The 19,179-nt window shown below is 41.6% G+C and overlaps 3 protein-coding genes across 4 annotated transcripts in view; 2 read left to right on the plus strand and 1 right to left on the minus strand.

Annotated features, from left to right (window-relative positions):
- The window catches only part of LOC103127679 (zinc finger protein 709-like), a 471,063-nt gene that overhangs the window by 366,441 nt on the left and 85,443 nt on the right, over positions 1–19,179 (plus strand). The gene's annotated exons all lie outside the window — the stretch shown is intronic.
- LOC107523550 (zinc finger protein 709-like) overlaps positions 1–19,179 on the plus strand; it is a 596,771-nt gene that overhangs the window by 361,573 nt on the left and 216,019 nt on the right. The window contains exon 1 of one of the 2 annotated variants that reach the window (XM_060206429.1): positions 16,314–16,353. The exons of the other annotated variant lie outside the window; for it this stretch is intronic. The gene's annotated coding sequence lies outside the window, so the exon portion shown is untranslated. Of the gene's footprint in view, positions 1–16,313; positions 16,354–19,179 lie in introns of those variants that run through there. 2 annotated transcript variants of the gene reach the window in all.
- The window catches only part of LOC132542596 (zinc finger protein 14-like), a 256,001-nt gene that overhangs the window by 223,573 nt on the left and 13,249 nt on the right, over positions 1–19,179 (minus strand). The gene's annotated exons all lie outside the window — the stretch shown is intronic.

Raw genomic sequence — 19,179 nt, forward strand, 5'->3', positions numbered from 1 at the left:
AACATCCAAGTCCATGATCCACTTGGAATTTACTTTTGTATTTGGTGAAATACAGTGATTCAGTTTCATTCTTCTGCATATTTCAACCCATTATTTCCAACACCATTTGTTGAAGAGACTCTGCTTTCCCCATGTAATAGTCTGGGCCCCTTTGTCAAAGATTAGATGTCCATACGTGTGGGGCCTCATTTATGGGCTCTCAATTCTATTCCACTGGTCAGTGTGTCTGTTCATGTTCCAGTACCAAGCAGATTTGATGACAATGGCCCTATAATACAGTTTGAGATCTGGGAGTGTGATGCCTCCAGTTCTGTTCTTTTTTCTCAAGATTGTTTTGGCAATTCTAGGTCTTTTCTGGTTCCAGATAAACATTTGTAGCATTTGTTCTATTCTCCTTAAAAATGTGCTTGGGATCTTGATGGGGATAGCATTAAATTTGTAGATGTCTCTGGGTAATATATTCATTTTGATGATGTTAATTCTTCCAACCCATGAACATGGAATATCATTCCACTTCTTTGTGTCTTTTTCAATTTCTTTGAATAGTGACTCATAATTTTCAGTATACAAGTCTTTCACTTCTTTGGTTAGGTTTACTCCTAGATATTTTATTGTTTTTGTTGCTATAGAGAAAGGAACTGATTTCTGGATTTCAATTTCTTCTAACTTAGTGTTTGCAAAGAGGAATGCCACTGACTTTTGAATGTTAATTTTATAGCCTGACACATTACTTTATTGCCTGATAATTTCCAAAAGCTTCTTGCTGGATTCCTTAGGTTTTTCCATGTATACTATCATGTCATCTGCAAATAAGGAGAGTTTGACTTCTTCTCTTCCAATCTGTATACCTTTAATTCCTTGCTCCTGCCTGATTGCTATGGCAAGAGCTTCCAACACTATGTTGAATAGTAATGGTGATAGTGGGCAGCCCTGTCTAGTACCTGATCTGAGGGGAAAAGCTTCCAGTTTTTCACCATTAAGTATGATGTTGGCTGTAGGTTTGCTATATATAGACTCCACTATCTTCAGGAATTTTCCATCTATTCCCATTTTCTGTAGTGTTTTGATCATAAAGGGATGTTGTATTTTGTCAAAGGCTTTCTCTGCATCTATTGATATGACCATGTGGTTTTTGGTCTTGCTTTTGTTGATGTGGTGGATCACATTGATTGATTTACGTATATTAATCCAATGTTGCATGCCTGGGATAAACTCCACTTGGTCATGATGAACAATCTTTTTGATATACTGCTGTATCCGGTTGGCTAGAATTTTGTTCAATATTTTCGCATCTATGTTCATCAGAGATATTGGTCTGTAGTTTTCTTTTTTGGTTGTGTCCCTGTCTGTTTTTGGTATCAGGGTGATGTTGGTTTCATAGAAGCTGGCAGGGAGTATTCCAGTGTCTTCAATCTTCTGGAAGACTTTTAAAAGTAGAGGTATTAGTTCTTCTTTGAAAGTTTTGTAGAATTCATTTGTAAAACCATCTGGTCCAGGACTTTTAGTTTTGGGAAGATTTTTGATGACTATTTCAATTTCATTAGCTGTGATTGGACTGTTCATGTTATCCACTTCCTCTTTACTTAGTTTTGGAAGTTGGTAGGTATCTAGGAAATCATTCATTTCTTCCAGGTTCTCTAGCTTGGTGGCATATAGTTGTTCATAGAAGCCTCGCATGATATGTTGAATTTCTGCAGTGTCTGTTGTGATATCTCATCTTTCATTTACTACCTGACTTATTTGGGTCTTCTCCCTTTTTTGTTTTCTGAGTCTGGCTAAAGTCTTGTCGATTTTGTTTACTCTTTCGAAGAACCAACATTTACTTTCATTGATCTTTTGTATGGTTTTCCTATTCTCAATGTTATTTAATTCTGCCCTAACTTTAGCAATATCTGTCCTTCTGGATGCTTTAGGGTTCCTTTGTTGTTCTTCTTCTAGGTCTTTAAGATGTGCAATCAGGCTGTTTATTTGTGCCTTTTCTTGTTTCCTAATGTGTGCTTGTATAGCTATGAACTTCCCTCTTAGGACTGCTTTAGCTGCGTCCCAAATATTTTGATAGCTTGTGTCTTCATTTTCATTGAACTCTAGAAACATTTTGATTTCTTCCTTGATTTCCTCTTTGACGCAGAAGTTGTTAAGAAGTGTACTGTTGAGCTTCCATATTTTGGCACTGTTACTAATCTTTTGTTGATTGTTAAGTGTTAGTTTAATTCCACTGTGGTCTGAGAAGATGCTTGGGATGATTTCAGTGCTCTTGAATTGGCTGATGCTGTCTTTGTGGCCTAACGTATGGTCTATCCTTGAGAATGATCCATGTGGATTTGAGTAAAATGTGTATTCCAGTTTCTTGGGATGAATGACTCTGAAAATGTCCAATAGTTCTAGTTTATCTATCTCTTCATTTACCTTCCTTATGTCTTTATTGATTTTCTGCCTGGGTGATCTGTCAAGTTGAGAGAGTGGGGTGTTGAAGTCCCCTACTATGATTGTGTTACTGTTAATACATTGCTGTAGCTCTTTCAGTAGAAGTTTGATGTATTTAGATGTCTTCTCATTGGGTGCATAGATATTAATAATTGTTAAGTCATCTTGATTCACTGATCCTCTGAGCATTAAGTAGTGTCCATTCCTATCTTTTTTAATCTTATCTACTTTAAAGTCTATCATGTCAGATATGAGAATAGCTGTTCCTGCCCTTTTTTGTGGGCCATTGTCTTGTATGATAGTTTTGCATCCTTTCACTTTAAGTCTGTGTTTGTCTTGTTGAGTTAGGTGAGTTTCCTGTAGACAACATATTGTTGGGTTGTGTTTTCTGATCCATCTTCCTACTCTGTGTCGTTTAATAGGTGAATTCAGGCCATTCACATTTATTGATATCAAAGATTGAAGATATTTGAACGCCATTCTTGTAGAGTTTTAGAGTGTTTTGATATATGTCCTATTTGTGGTGGTCTGGTTGTTTATAGGAGACCTTTCAGAACTTCTTTCAGGGCAGGCTTGGTGATGGTTGCTTCCTTCAACTGTTGCTTGTCTGAGAAGGTTTTGATACCTCCATCTAGTCTGAATGACAGTCTAGCAGGATATAGTATTCTTGGCTGAAAGCCTTTCTCATTGAGGACTCGATAGATATCTTGCCATTCTCTTCTGGCCTGTAGTGTTTGTATGGAGAAGTCTGTTGCTAATCTTATGGGTTTTCCTTTGTAGGTGACTCTTTGTTTTTCTCTGGCAGCCTTGAGGATCCTTTCTTTATCCTTATTCCTTTCCATTCTAAGTATGACATGTCTTGGTGTCTTTAGGTCTGGGTTAATTCTGTTTGGGACCCTCTGGGCTTCTTGAATCTTTATGTCTTTGGTGTTGTCTAGACTAGAGAAATTTTCAGCTATTATGGCCTGGAGAATGCTTTCTTCCTCTCCTTCTCTTTCTTCCTCTGGTATGTCAATAATGCGTATATTGTTTCTCTTGAAGTCATCCCATAGGACTCTGTTGTTTTCAGCATCTCTTAATCTTTTTTTGAGATCTCTTACTTCTTTTTTAGTTGTCTCTAATTCATCCTCAATCTTGCTAGTTCTGTCTTCAGCCTCACAGATTCTATTCTGTCTGCCCTCTACTGCTTTCTGGAGTTCATCTATTTTGTTGCCCTGCTCTGATACTGTTTTAGCTTGTTCAGCTAGTTGCCTTCTTAGCTCAGTGATTTCAGCTTTCAGCTCTCTAATAACCATGAGATAATTAGAATTTTCTTCCATATTCTCATTTTTTGTTCCTGCATTTCTGATTACATTTTTTTCAATTCTTTACTCACTCCTGTTATTATTTCCTTAGCTAATGTTTGGATGTTGAACTCATTGTTTTGTGCTTCACCCTCTGGAGGACTTTTAGCTGGACTCTTGTCCTGGTTTGAGTCCCCAATATTTTTTCTTGTTGTTTTAACCATTTTATATATTATGTTATGAGTTCCCTTTATCAGTACTTTTCAAATTATTGATCACTATTGCCTGGATTGACTTGTGTCTAAGTAAGTTAATTAAAGGGTTTACAGTGGTGGAAGTTAACAGTTTTTTCAATCCCTGAGTTGGAGCTCAGTGGTGTAAAAGACTCTTTTTTTTTTTTTTTCCCAGTAGGCTATGGGAGCCTGAGGGCTTTTAAACTATCACTAGGCTTCTTAGCTTAATCACTGACTCCTTACCAAGAGATAAAGCAGGGTGTGGCAGAGATAATCCAGTGGTTATGCAAAGAGACTTTCACAGCCCCTCAGCTATGCGACGGAGGTCTAGGTCTTCTCCTCAGTTTCCCGGTTAGATCTCTGTCCCCTGGTGTCCCTCTCTGTTGCTGCCCCAGATTCTGAGGGTAGTAGCAATGGAGACTCAGAGTTGCACTTGGTGAGTCTCTGGGGAGTCCTTTCCTCCTTGCAGCTGTCCCCTTGTTGGTGGAGCAGACTGGAGGTGGTGTCTCCACTGATAAACTGTTGAACTGTTAGCAGCCACTTAATCTCTCCTTAGGCCCCTCTCTCCTCTCTGTCACCAGCCATGCGTGTTTGTACTCACGGGTGATTTACTGGGTTCCTGTGGTCATTCTAGTCCTGTGTTGTTTCGGTCCGGGTGGTCTCCTTTGGTATTCCTAGTTGATCCGGAAGAGGAAAGGAGAGAAAGCGATCTGCTAGTAGCTCTGCCTCCGATTTTTCTCTGTTAAGGAACATAAATACTTAAAATTTTGCTCCAGACAGATAAGTGATTTGATAGGCTAAAAGTCATCAAATATTTAGATAAAAATAAATGCAGAACTCTCCTCCATATAAGTTTTTCAACCTGTTCATTAATACAAACTTAACTGCATGAAACCAAAAGCAAAAATAAATAAATACAGTTTCATCAAATTGAAAAGTTTACATGCAGCAAAGGTAGTCTACCATAACAGATAACTTCCCACAGACTCTGAGAAAAAGTTTTGTCCTACGTCAGAGTGTATTGATAAGCAAAATACATAAAGAATTCATCAATTCAAAAATTAAACAGGGTGGGGGACTAGCATAATGGTTATGCAAAAGAGTCTTATGCCTGAGGCAGTCAAGTCACCAGGTTCAGTCCCCACATCGTAAGCCAGAGCTGACCAATCCTCTGGTAAAAAGAAAACAAAATTAAACAATCCACTGGGCAAGGGTAGATAGTATAATGGCTATGCAAAGAAACTCATTCCTGAGGCTCTAAATTCCCAGGTTCAATCCCCTGGGCAGTAGACAGCCTAGTAATATTCCATCCAAATCTGGGAGAAATTTAGTTCCAATACCTACTTCAGTTGAAGCCCAGATAGGTCATATGACTTCTTCAAGTTCTCTTAAATTGGTCCGCACATGCTAGGATTATTTTTTATTTTAATTTTTAAATATTTAACATTTTTCCTTTTGTTGCCCTTGTATTTTTTATTGTTCTTAGTTATTATTATTGATGTTGTCATTGTTAGAAAAGAAAGAACTGGATAGGGGTGGGGGAAACAGAAGAGGAGACACAGAAACAGAAAGAGACACCTGTAGGCCTCATTCACTGCCTGTGAAATGACTCCCCTGCAGGTGGGGATTGGGGGCTTGAACCTAGATGTTTACGCTTGTGCTTGGGCTTAACCTGCTGCACTTCCATCTGACTGCCAAAGGGTTATTTCTTTATATCTAATTATCTTTATTTATTTATTGCATTGAGGTGGCCATAAAGTGAGAGTGTGGGAAAAAGAGAAGAAGAGAGAGACTCCTGAAGCTTCCTGCATGTGGGGACCTGGGACTCAAACCCTGGTCCTTGTGCACTACAGTGTTTGCATTCAACCAGATGTGGCACCACCCAGGCCCCACACACATCAGGGTTATTTTATCCAATGAGGTGGATGGGGCCCTCCATAAGACCAGCCTTAAAGCTCTAGGATACAGACAATGTGTGTGTGTGTGTGTGTGTGTGTGTGTGTGTGTGTGTATGTGTGTGTGTTTAGGTGGGGCAGCACTGCAGGAGCTGTGTTGGGGGGTCAGTGTCCCTATTACCTATTGAGGAGTCTCCTGAGCTCAAGGAGGAAGGACACACAGACCTCTCCACCTCTGACTAATGAATCTCTTGAAGAACTTGAGGACAGGAGCTTTTCTGGTGAGTGGCTGTGGAATGAGAGGGCATCCCAGGCAGACAACCAGGACACTATCTGGAGCAGGAACTTAGCTCTGTCCTTGCACAGAACTGAAGCTCCTCTTCCCCAGAAGAACCATGACCATCTGGTGAGGATCCCACCTCTGGTCAAGAAGGGCATTCCTCCTTCCATCTCTGCTGGCAGTTGACAGCTACTGACTTTTTTTTCTTAATTTATTAGGAGGATTAATTATTTACAGTCTGGTTGTATTGCACCAAAGTAAAAGACTATACCACGGCTTGAGTTCAGAACCTCATGTATTTAAGGGCCCTATTTTTATCTACTGCACTACCTCCCACACCATAATTTTTTCTAATATTAAATAATTAGAAGGCCACTCTTATTGTCACTGACTTGATGGCATCTAAGCCTACTCTTACTCTTCAGTCTCATCTTACATTTTCCTTTCATATCAAAGTCCTGAATTGAGTGAAGTACACATATTACTTCCCTGAATGAACCTTTTACTCTCTAACTCCTTTGGCTTCATGGTACCCACTACTCACTCCCTAAAATCTCAGTTAAGATGAGTTCAGTTGTTGACCAAGCAAGTTCAGGCAATAGGGGCCTAATTATAAAAACAAAGGTTCACTGTCTACAACCATGATTGTTGCTCCCCTACATGCTATCAAAGACTTACTGTGAAGGTCACTGTTACTCCATATTGTCTAAGGCAGCCAAGGAAAACCTCATAATCCAACTGCTGCAGTACAGCTGCACTTTACCCTTGAAAAACTAGTCTCAACATTTCTAACTATCAGCAGTTCTGTAAAGGAGGTCATGATAGCCCCAAAACCCAAAATTTGCTTAACTGACAAAAACTGCCAGGGACTGTGGTCAAATTCCCTGACAAACAGGTCTGAATTTTAGGTGACCTCCCAAGCTCCCCCCCTCCTGATGTGCATAAAAATAATCTGCCACTATTGGGAAGTGCATGTAGCCCATGCTTAAGCTTGCTCCAATAAAGGATCTTTGCTTTTACATGTGATTCTGGACTCCGCTCTGAAGGAACGGGATTTATATATCTGGGCATAGGGCTGGGGTGACAGCATAATGGTTATGCAAAAAGCCTTTCAAGCCTGAGGCTCTGAGTTCCCAGGTTCAATCGCCAGTAGCACCATAAGCCAGAGATGAGCTGTGTTCTGGTTAAAAAAATAAAAATAAAATAAATTTTAAAAAATTCTTTTTGGTCTGGGAGGTGGCACAATGGATAAAGCATTGGATTCTCAAGCATGAGTTCCTGAGTGCAATCCCCAGCAGCACATGTACCAGAGTGTTCTTCTAGCATTTGCCCTTCTTCCGTAGCCAGTTAACAGCGTCAGGTTGAGCCTGATGTATAGTTTTGAGTCGTCCTTTGAATCTGGAGAGGTGTTATTTGGTTTTCTCTCCTCCTATCTTTCTCATTAGTAAATAAAATATTTTTTAAAAATCTGGGCATAACACCTCCTCAGAACATAGCTCCATTCTCCTCTCTCTTGCTTTTAGGGTTATTGTTGGGGCTCAGTGACTGCACTATGAATCCACTGCTCCTGGAAACCATTTTTTCCTTTTTGTTGTATAACTGCTATGCTCAGTCATTAACCCCTAACATGCCCCAGACACATGGTTTCAGTTCAAAATTGTTTTGTATCTGGGGCCCAGACCAAATTGATGGGGTTTACAGCTGATGATATTTATATATCTTTCCCATATTTGGGAGCTACCCTCTTGCCTAATCTAACTTTCTAGCCCTTTTTCCAGCCATGGCATCATCTCCCCAGACAAAAATTTGGGTCCATCTGCATATCATATGTCCAGCTCTGGAAAAAAAAAAAAGAAACTAATAATTATGGGCCCTTTGGAATATAACAAAAATAGGCCTACTGTTTACAAAGCAGAGACCCCAAAATATTCATCCACACTATTCCAACCTTTAGGTTCATGATTAGTCAACAATTAGTTTGGCTTTATATGTCAGCTCTACTTTCAGCCACCAGGTTTAGATGCTACCATAGTGACAACCAGTCTTCCCTGGGTAAATGACCCCACCAGTGTGTCCTTGAGCCCCACATCCCCAGAGCCCTGCCCACTAGGGAAAAGAGACACAGGCTGGGAGTATGCATTGATCTGTCAATGTCCATGTTCAGCAGAGAAGCAATTCCAGAAGCCAGACATTCCACCTTCTGCACCCCATAATGACCCTGGGTCCATACTCCCAGAGGGATAAATAATAGGGAAGCTGTCAAGGGAGGGGAGGGGATATGGAGATCTGGGGGTGGGAATTGTGTGTGTGTGTTTTTTTATGGCTTTTCCAGTGTTGCTTTTTTATAAATAAAAATTTAAAAAAGTTTCTTGGGAGTCAGGCAATATTGCAGCGGTTAAGTGCATGTGGCACAAAATGCAAGGACCAGCATAAGGTTCCAGACTAGAGCCCCTGGCTCCCAACCTGAAGGGGAGTTGCTTCACAGGTGGTGAAGCAAGTCTGAAAATGTCTTTCTCCCTCTGTCTTCCCCCTCTCCATTTCTCTCTGTCCTATCCAACAATGACATCATTAACCACAACAATAGTAACTACAACAATAAAAAAAAACAAGGGCAACAAAAGGTAATAAATAAGTATTTTTAAAAAAAGTTTTGGGGGGTCGGGCGGTGGCGCAGTGGGTTAAGCGCATGTGGCACAAAGCGCAAGGACCGGCGTAAGGATCCTGGTTCAAGCCCCCGGCTCTCCACCTGCCGGGGAGTCGCTTCACAGGTGGTGAAGCAGGTCTGCAGGTGTCTATCTTTCTCTCCCCCTCTCTGTCTTTCCCTCTCTCCATTTCTCTCTGTCCTATCCAACAACGAATAGCGTCAACAAGGGCAATAATAATAACCACAATGCAGCTACAACAACAAGGGCAACAAAAGGGGGAAAAATGGCCTCCAGGAGCGGTGGATTCATGGTGCAGGCACCAAGCCCAGCAATAACCCTGGAGGGAAAAAAAAGTTTTGGGGTGGGGGGGTCTCCAGAAAATTAGGGATTTCTTAACCCCATAATCTTGCCACCTCGTCCTGAGCAGGGCAAGGTCACAGGAGGAATGAGAGCTGAGGGGTAGGGAGGACTGTGTCAAAGACAGCAACTTTATTTTGTGTGAGGCATCTATATATACTTCACATCACCAGCTAAACAATAGGCAAGCGGTTACATAAGCAGCACCTGGTATTTATGAACTTCTATATGTTTTGGTTTATTCAGCAGCCAGCAAAACCAAGGTCAGGGCAGAATATTCTGCTAATGTTTGCAGCATAACTGGGGAAGTTGCAGGTTCAACCAAAGACCATAGTGTTCTTTTCCATGCTTTCTCCTGGCAGCCTTGTTTATCAAGTGTGGGGAGCCACATGTGCCCTCAGGGTTGCTATTGGCATGACCACATAGCCATTGTTCACAGAGGGCCTTGCTTAAAAGATAAGTTTCTGTTAGAGTCTTTGTTCACAGATGGCCTTGCTTAAAAGATAAGTTTCTGGGGGTCGGGTGGTGGCGCAGTGGGTTAAGTGCATGTGGTGCAAAGCACAGGGACCGGCATAAGGATCCCAGTTCGAGCCCTCGGCTCCCCACCTGCAGGGGAGTCACTTCACGGGTGGTGAAGCAGGTCTGCAGGTGTCTATCTTTCTCTCCCCCTCTCTCTCTTTTCTCTTCCCCTCCTCTCTCCATTTCTCTCTGTCCTGTCCAACAACAAAGCAACATCAACAATGGCAATAATAACTGGAACGAGGCTGCAACAACTAGGGCAACAAAAAGGGGGAAAAATGGCCTCCAGGAGTGGTGGATTCGTGGTGCAGGCACTGAGCCCAGCAATAACCCTGGAGGGAATAAAAAAATAAAAGGTAAGTTTCTGTCTCCCAACTCCACTTCCTCATGAATCACCCAGGACCTTCCAAGCTATAAGTGCTTGGAAAAAGATCCCTTCAAAGGGTGATCCTGGTTCCTCTATTATTAGACAAGGACCAGATGAGCCTTTTTCTGAATTTATCGACCGGCTTCTTACTGCTGCTGGACGGATCTTTGGCAACATAGATATGGCGTCAGAATTTGTTAAACAGTTGGCCTTTGAAAATGCAAATACAGCCTGCCAGGCCACTATCTGCCCTCAGAGAAAGAAAACTGACCTCTCTGGGTATATGTGTCTTTGCTCTGACATTGGTACTGGATACCAACAAGGACTGGCTATCGCGGCCGTCCTTCAGGGGTGCACTGTCTCTGATATTCTCTCTAACAAGAAAAATAATAATTGCTTTAAGTGTGGTAGATCCAGACACTATGCTAAAGATTGTAAAGAAAACACGGCCCCTCTCTATGAAGCCCATGGCAGACCACTGCCACACCACATCTGCCCCAGATGCAGTAAGGGCCACCATTGGGTCAATGAATGCAGATCTAAAACAGACATTCAGGGAAATCCCCTACCCCCCCACCAGGGAAACGGGAATCAGGGCCAGCACCAGGCCCCCCACCCAAGACAAGCCGTTGGGGCAGTGAGGTTTATCTCTTCCACCAACAATTCATCTCAGATCTCTTTAGAGCAACCTCAGGGAGTACAGTACTAGACCTCTGTACCACCGCCAACACAGTTTTAACTCCAGACATGGGTATTCAGCCCTTGCCCACCAGCGTTTACGGCCCGCTCCCCCCTTACACGTTTGGATTAGTATTAGGAAGGAGCAGCACGACCTTTAAAGGCCTATTCATCACCCAGGTGTTGATAATGATTATACAGGAGAAATTAAGCTCATGATGTCCTCCCCATATGGGGTCGCTACAATTACAAAGGGTCAGCGGGTGGCTCAGCTACTCCTCTTACCCTTGGCATCCACAGACAACCCCAGCTGCAAGACAACTCAGGGAGATAAAAGCCTTGGCTCCTCTGATACATATTGGGTACAAACTGTCTCTTAACAATAAACCCATGTTAAAACTTTGGCTAGATGGAAAAGAATTTGAAGGACTCATAGACATGGGCGCTGATGTAACCATTATCAAAAAAGATTCCTGGCCCTCAACCTGGCTGCTCTCGGCCACACTTACTCAATAGGAATAGGACAGAGTCAAAATCCAGAAAAAAGCTCCAGACTTCTAAACTGGAAAGATAAAAATGGTAATCAAGTGGTCCAGGAGGTGGCGCAATGGATAAAGCATTGGATTCCCAAGCATGAGGTCCTGAGTTCAATCCCTGGCAGCACATATACCAGAGTGATGTCTGGTTCTTTCTCTCTTCCTGTCTTTCTCATGAATAAATAAATAAAATCTTTAAAAAAAAGATGGTAATCAAGGCACTATTCAGCCCTATGTGATAACTGGACTCTCAGTCAATTTATGGGGTAGAGATTTACTCTCTCAAATGGGACTTATGTGCAGTCCAAATGATACTGTAACAGCTCAGATCTTCTTGACCAAGGATTGGGGAGGAATGGAACAGGCATCATCACTGTACAACCTACCCCACACCCCATAGACTAGGTTTAGGAAATTTTCCATAGTGGCCATTGATCTGCCTGTACCCCACGCTGACCCTATAACCTGGAAGTCGGATGATCCAGTGTTGGTTGACCAATGGCAGTTAACTACACAAAAATTACATTCTGCCCAACTTCTAGTACAGGAGCAGTTGGAAGCCGAACATATTATAGAAAGTTCATCCCCATGGAACACACCTATAGTTGTTGTTAAAAAGAAATCTGGAAAATAGTGCCTCCTACAAGACCTTAGAGAGGTTAATAAAACCATGGCAATGATGGAGGCCCTCTATCCAGGCCTTCCCCACCCCTGCTGCCATACCCCTGGGATATTTTAAGGTAGTCATTGACCTTAAAGATTGTTTCTTTACTATTTCTCTTCACCCCGCAGACCAAAAAAGATTCGCTTTTAGTGTCCCATCAATTAACTTCAGGGGTCCTATGAAGAGATATCAATGGTGAGTTCTTCCTCAGAGTATGGCAAACAGTCCGACTTTATGTCAAAAATTTGTTGCTTCAGCTACTGAGCCTTTGAGACAGCAATGGACCCAAATGTATATTGTTGTACATTATATGGATGACATACTTGTAGATGGCCAAAAAGGAGAAGTCCTTAAATGTTTTTATCATTTGAACACTACCTTCAAAAATAAAGGCTTAAAAATTGCCCCTGAAAAAATACAACTCAAAGACCCATATACTTATCTTGGTTTTCAACTAATAGGGAAATCAATCTCTACACCTAAAATTAAGACCAACACATACCCCCTAAAAACCTTAAATGATTTCCAAAAACTCCTTGGAGATATTAATTGGCTCCGCCCATACTTAAAACTCACTACTGGAAACCTTAAACCCTTATTTAATCTCTTACAAGGAGACACAGATCCCAGGTTCCCTAGGCATCTCACCCCTGAAGCCTTTCAGGCGCTATGGCTAGTAGAAATAGCTATACAAAAATCAATTCATTACCGCTATTGATTATACCCACCCTTTGTCCTTCATCATTTGTAACACCCCTAGATCCAACAGTTGTCTTTTATCAAACTGCCCCAATACTATGGGTTCATCTCCCTTCTTCACCACCAAAGGTCCTATAGCCTTACTATCCAGCTGTGGCCTACCTCATAATGATGGGAAGAGATCAGGGAGGAGATACTTTGGAAAAGAACCTGAAATTATTATCCAACCATATTCTCAAAGCCAACTTCTCTGGCTATTTCAGACTACTTATTGCTGGCCCATAGCCTGTGCTGCCTATACTGGCACATTAGATAATCACTATCCCCCCAGTAAGCTTATCCACTTCCTCAAAACTCATCCAGTGGTTTTCCCTAAAATAGTATCATGGTGCCCTATAAAGGGGGCCCTTACGGTCTTTACTGACACATCCTCAAATGGCACCACAGCCTATGTTCATGAAGGCAATAAGGTCTGTTTTCCCATCCCTACTAAATCTTCCCAGCTGGTAGAGCTCCATGCAGTCCTCACAACTTTTAGCACTTTTCCAAATACCCCTCTAAATGTCTATACTGACAGTTCATACATTGCTAATTCTATCCCCCTTTTAAAAACGGTTGCCAATATTAGACCATCCTCTGCTGCAGCCTGTTTGTTTATCCAGATCCAACAACTCATCTGGGCTCATGCACATCCATTTTTTTATTGGGCATTTGCGGGCACATACTGGCTTTCCAGGACCTCTCTCCAAAGGCAATGCACAGGCAGATATAACCACTCAAACTGCTTTTCTCTCCACCTTAAAACCCATTGAAAACTGGGTCACATCTGCCACAAAGGCACATGCTATGCATCATCTGAATGCAACCACACTTAGGCTTATGTTTAAGATCACTCATAAACAGGCGAGACAGATAGTTAGACAGTGTCAATCTTGTGTCACCCTTTTACCCATCCCACATCTTGGAGCAAATCCCAGAGGATTTGTCCCCAATGCTCTTTGGCAGATGGATGTCACCCATATCCCTGATTTTGGAAACTTAAAATATGTTCATGTTTCTATCGATACTTTCAGTTGGTTCATCTTTGCTTCTGCACAATCAAGGGAAGCTGGTAAACATGTAGTTGCCCATGTGCTTCTTGTCCTCTCTATCCTAGGCTTGCTTAAACATATTAAGTTAGATAACAGGCCCGGCTATGCAGGCAACGTTTTTTTCAACGTTTTGCAAACAACTTGCTATCACCCACACTACCAGTATCCCATACAACACCCAAGGTCAAGGTATCGTAGAGAAGGCCACCTCTCCTTAAAGAATATGATTGAAAAAACTAAGAGGGGTGACTGGTACCTTACAAAAGGTACCCTGAGGAATGTTCTTGCACACTCACTTTTTGTCCTTAACTTTTTAACTTTAGACAAACTAACTCAGCCATGGATATTAATAATAATAATAAGTGGGCTACCTGGCCCCTATACCTTCAATATGCAATCAATCTTTTAAATCACTCTCAGATCAGCACTTCCCACTGCTTGCTGTCTGCATCCCTTTCTCAACCCATCCTTGCCGCAGCACCTTTAAATAACACACCATGCTGGGAAATTGTGCAGATGCAGTCACATCTGCTATGTTGTCCCCTCAGGCTACTTCTAGTTCCCGCAAGAGTTGGGACATTCTCAGAGTGCCTGTTTTGCCATGTTGTGCCCTTAGGGCATTGTCTATTTCCCTGCGATATTTGGAGTGCTTTGGTCACTCCTACCCCTTGCATTCTCACGATAGTTATTATCCTATCCTGGAATGCTATGGTTACTCCTCCCCCTTCCCATTCTCACGAAAGCTGCTCCTATAAAAGCCCTTCTTCCGCACCTCTCTCTCTTGCCAGCACTTCACTTCAGTGTTCAGACACAGGAAAGGTTACTGCGTGAGGCGGCCATTTTTGCTACCTCCATGTGGCCCAACCTGCTTCTCTAGCACCCAACTCTGAGTTGCCAGTGCAAATAAAGATTTGTGTTCCCTCTTGGCTCCAGACCTCCTCTCTCTCTCCTCCATGGCTCACAACAACAACACCACCAACCCTCCCAAATGCTACCACAAAAAGGCCCCCTGCGGACCCATATCCCCCTGTCCCCTCAGTTCCGCTGTTTTTAGAACACATAAGTAACTCATTCATCCTGGTATGCCTCTATACCAGCAACTCCAGCCCAGTTAATTTCACTTGCACCTGTAATGTCTCAATAAGCTCTGTCCAAACATCGCCCCTGCTGACTATTGGTGCTGCAGGACATTCCTGACTCCTATAAATATCACCACCCCTGGACCCTGACTCATGGTGGCCATAGTCCCCCAACTTACACTGTATGAACCTGACGAGTTCGCATGGTTCCTACACTCCACTCATAAAAGAGTTGTTTTCCTCCCATTAATAATTGGCATAGGGTTATCCCCCTCTACTGGCATAGCTGGTGGTATGCTAGGACATTCTATATATTCCTCCCATGAATTCTTTGACAAATTACAACAGGTTATAGACTCCACCACAAATAGTCTTGAGTCACTACAGAGACAGATTACATCCCTAGCAAAAGTTACCTTACAAAACAGATGAGCCCTTGACCTGCTTACTGCTGAGGGGGGACCTGCTTAGCCCTACAAGAAGAATGTTTCTTTTACATTAATAAATCAGAGATCATAGAAGAAAATGTTAAAATCTATAAACACTCAGTCAAGAACTACAAAATAGATGTGATCCCACCTCTTCATACCAATGGATAAATTCCCCCTTCCTTACCTTGCTGCCCTCAGTTGTGGGACCCTTGCTTGTTTTACTTCTTCTGCTCACAGTAGGTCCTATAATTCTTAACAAGCTCATGGCCTTTTTGCAGCAACAGATCGATGCCATAAAAATGCAACCTATACAAGTTCACTATCATAGGCTGGAAATGGCAGAAAATGGAGTTGCTGTGAAGGATTTTCCCCTTCCAGAACGTCCACTATGTAGAGGGCTGGCTAGCCAATGATGGGTAAAAGGGAAACTAGCGCTGTCCAGTCAACCTAAGAAAGGCCACCTGGTACTACTGGGCAAAAAACGACCAGGTGTTCCAATGATGGGTAAGACGGAAGGCTGATGTTGTTGTAGATGTTGTTGTTATTGATGTCTTCCTTGTTAGAGAGGACACAGACAAATTGAGAGAGGTGGGAAAGACAGAGGGGGAGAGAAAGATAGACACCTGCAGACCTTCTTCACCACCTGTGATGCGACTCCCCTGCAGGTGGAGAGATGGGGGCTGGAACCGGGACCCTTAGGCTGGTGCCTGAGCTTTGCGCCATGTATACTTAACATGTTGCACTACCAGCCTGACTCTCATTTTACTAGATTTTTTTTTTTAATATTTTATTTACTTATGAGAAAGATAGAGGAGAGAGAAAGAACCAGACATCACTCTGGTACATGTGCTGCCGGGGATCAAACTCAGGACCTCATGCTTGAGAATCCAAAGCTTTATCACTGCGCCACCTCCTGGACCACCCAACAAGACTTCACTAGATTTTTGTGGATGCTTTTGTTGAAGAAAAATTAAAGGGTTGGAAAGAGATGTCAGTAGAATTTGTGGGCTTTGTCATGATCCTAATTGGCAGGATCATACACTAAATGTTTCCATAACCTCTTCTGTTTACGTTGCACAGCTAGGGTATTGTACCTTTTATTCATTACATTATCTTCCATCTAGGGGCCATACTGTCCAGTTAGGAGGCTGTGCTGCTAGATTTAAAACAGAGTCTCAAGCTATTGCTGTGACTGATCTTCCATTTTCTGACCTGAAAAGCAGAAGTGATGGCAGTTTCTTAGGTAAGTGACTTGCCCTACATCAGAGTCTTTCCTTTTTCTATTAAGTTGTATTTTAATTTATACATGTTTAATTTACTGTTTATTTTTTTTGCCCATCATATTTCTTTCTGTGTTTCTGTCTCTTTCTATCACTTTCTGCCAGGGCACAGCTCATCCCTGGATTATATCCCTGGATTATGGTCAGCGAATAGAACCTAGAAGCTGAGAGCCTCAGGCAGAAACTATGCTATCTGTCCCCACCCCTATTTCTCTTTTCACTCACTCTTTTTTTCATTATTTAATTTGGATTTATATAATGTAAACCCTGACAAAACCATAGGATAAGACACATTGCTCCACACATTGCCCACCAGCAGAACTTCATATTCCATCCCCTACCCTGATCGCTTTCCTATTCTTTTTATATATATATATAGAAAGGAGACATTTGCGATGGACTGCTACAGCGGAAGAGCAGCAGGAAGGATCAGGGAACTCTGAAGACGACCACCCGGTGGGTCAGGAGTCAGCACAAGGGAGAACAGAATACACCACACCCTGTTGGAGGGTGAATCTGAGCCAATTTTTATTCAGCCAGTGAGAGTTTATATATCTTTCAGTCTTAGATAAACAATATCTGGAACAGAAAGTAAAGCTCATTTCTTGATTAGATGGCCTTGTGGTTTTACACAGAAATGTCGTACTTTATGGGGTGATGCATTTCTGAGTAATAGGCTTAGCAGATAGTATTTTATGTAGAGTTTAAACATATTTCATAAGAGGAGGTAAGTATTAAGAATTTTTCCTAAAACTTTATGTATTTGATGACCCATAACGTCGTCCACTTCATTGCTTTGTGTACATTCCTGTTCATCTGTATCTAATCTGGGAACACTGGCTGTTCATCCCAGATTACACGGCATCATTACCATGTGCATAATGAAAACAATTATCAGAGTGTCCAGTTTAGATCTGCTCAGGTTGCCTAGACCTACTTTCAGAATTCTTCTTCCTTGAAGAGAGTTTTCTGGGGTCCTGACCCTGTCAGACCCATCATTCTGGAGTTGAGTGGGGCATGGCATTTCCTCCTTTTTTATTTAATTTATTTGATAAAAATTTATGAGATGAATTTTTTTGTCTGGAGTTGCTTGAGGGATCTCAACAGGAATCTGTGGTCGACTGGCGAACAGAGAACAAGAATTAGTACTAGAGTAACAGTTCCAATCATGATAATGGATCTAACTTATAGGATTAAGTGAAATGATTTTATCTTAACCCATCTAAAGAAATATTCTGCTGCAAAGCATGTAGACTCTTCTCTGGTCAACTCCCACACATATGAAAGTTTACCAACCCCCAGCCAATGAAAGTTTACTTACTCTTACCCACACAATCTCTTACTCTTACCCATAGAATCACTTACTCATATGCACACAAGTTCACTTACTTTTACCCACACATCTTCTAAATCTGACAGCTTTTCTTTTTTTTTTAACCCATCTTAACCCATCTAAAGAAATCCTCTGCTTCAAAGCATGGGGACTCCTCCCTGGCCAACTCCTGCACATATGAAAGTTTACCAAACCCCAGCCAATGAAAGTTTACTTACTCTTACCCACACAATCACTTACTCTTACCCACACATTCACTTACTTTTACTCACACATCTTATTTACATCAAACCTCATTTATCAGAGCCTCTTTTTAATTTTACTTTAGTTTTCTTTTTACTTTCACCTTACTGTAACATTCTTTTAGTTTTATCTACACACTCTCAAGAATGATTATCTCTCTTTAAAACTTAGTACAGGAGGAAAGGGAATAACAGAAAATTTATTCTAAGCATCATTAAATCTTTTGTATCTCAACATCATCAATTTTAAAATTTGAAAATCTTTTTGTTGATAAAGTATTTTGCTGGCTCAGCTGTTGTATCTGTCAAGTGAGCTGCTTTTTGGCAGGGGTAGAGGTCTCCTCAGGTCCTTTGAAGTTCCAAACACCCAGTAACATTAGTGTCATTGTTGGTATGAAGGCAAATGGGCACATCGGAGCTAATCTCTTCAAAATCAAAATGAGTGTTCTGTTTCCATCTTATGTGTTTAGTAGAATGTCATCTTTTCCATGCCGGTCACCATCTGTCTCAGGTTCCTTTGTTCTCAGGCATTTTGTCTCCTCTTCTACTTGCCAGATGTACCTTTCTGGTAGCCAACGGGCTTCATTATCTGAACGGGAGAAAACACAGACATGTCCTCGTCCTCATATGAGGACGGGATCTGGTCCTTTCTAGGACCCTGTCAGGGGGTCTTTCCATTTAACCAGTGCATATCCACTGTTAGATATGGTTTTCCAGAACCTGTCACTGGCAGATTTTCTTTGTGCATCCAAATTTAAAATATTAATGGTAAAGAGTGCTCTATTAAAGATATTATGTGGATGATGAATGACATAGTGGGGGTTGTATTGTTAAATGGGAATCTGGGGAATGTTATGCATGTACAAACTATTGTATTTACTGTTGAATGTAAAACATTAATTCCCCAATAAAGAAATAAATTATATTTTAAAAAAAGGATTCAGAGGACCTAGTGGGGGTTGTATTGTTAAATGGGAATCTGGGGAATGTTATGCATGTACAAACTATTGTATTTACTGTTGAATGTAAAACATTAATTCCCCAATAAAGAAATAAATTATATTTTAAAAAAAGGATTCAGAGGACCTAGTGGGGGTTGTATTGTTATATGGGAATCTGGGGAATGTTATGCATGTACAAACT

This window comes from Erinaceus europaeus, chromosome 13, assembly GCF_950295315.1.
Source record: "Erinaceus europaeus chromosome 13, mEriEur2.1, whole genome shotgun sequence".
Lineage (NCBI taxonomy): Eukaryota > Metazoa > Chordata > Mammalia > Eulipotyphla > Erinaceidae > Erinaceus > Erinaceus europaeus.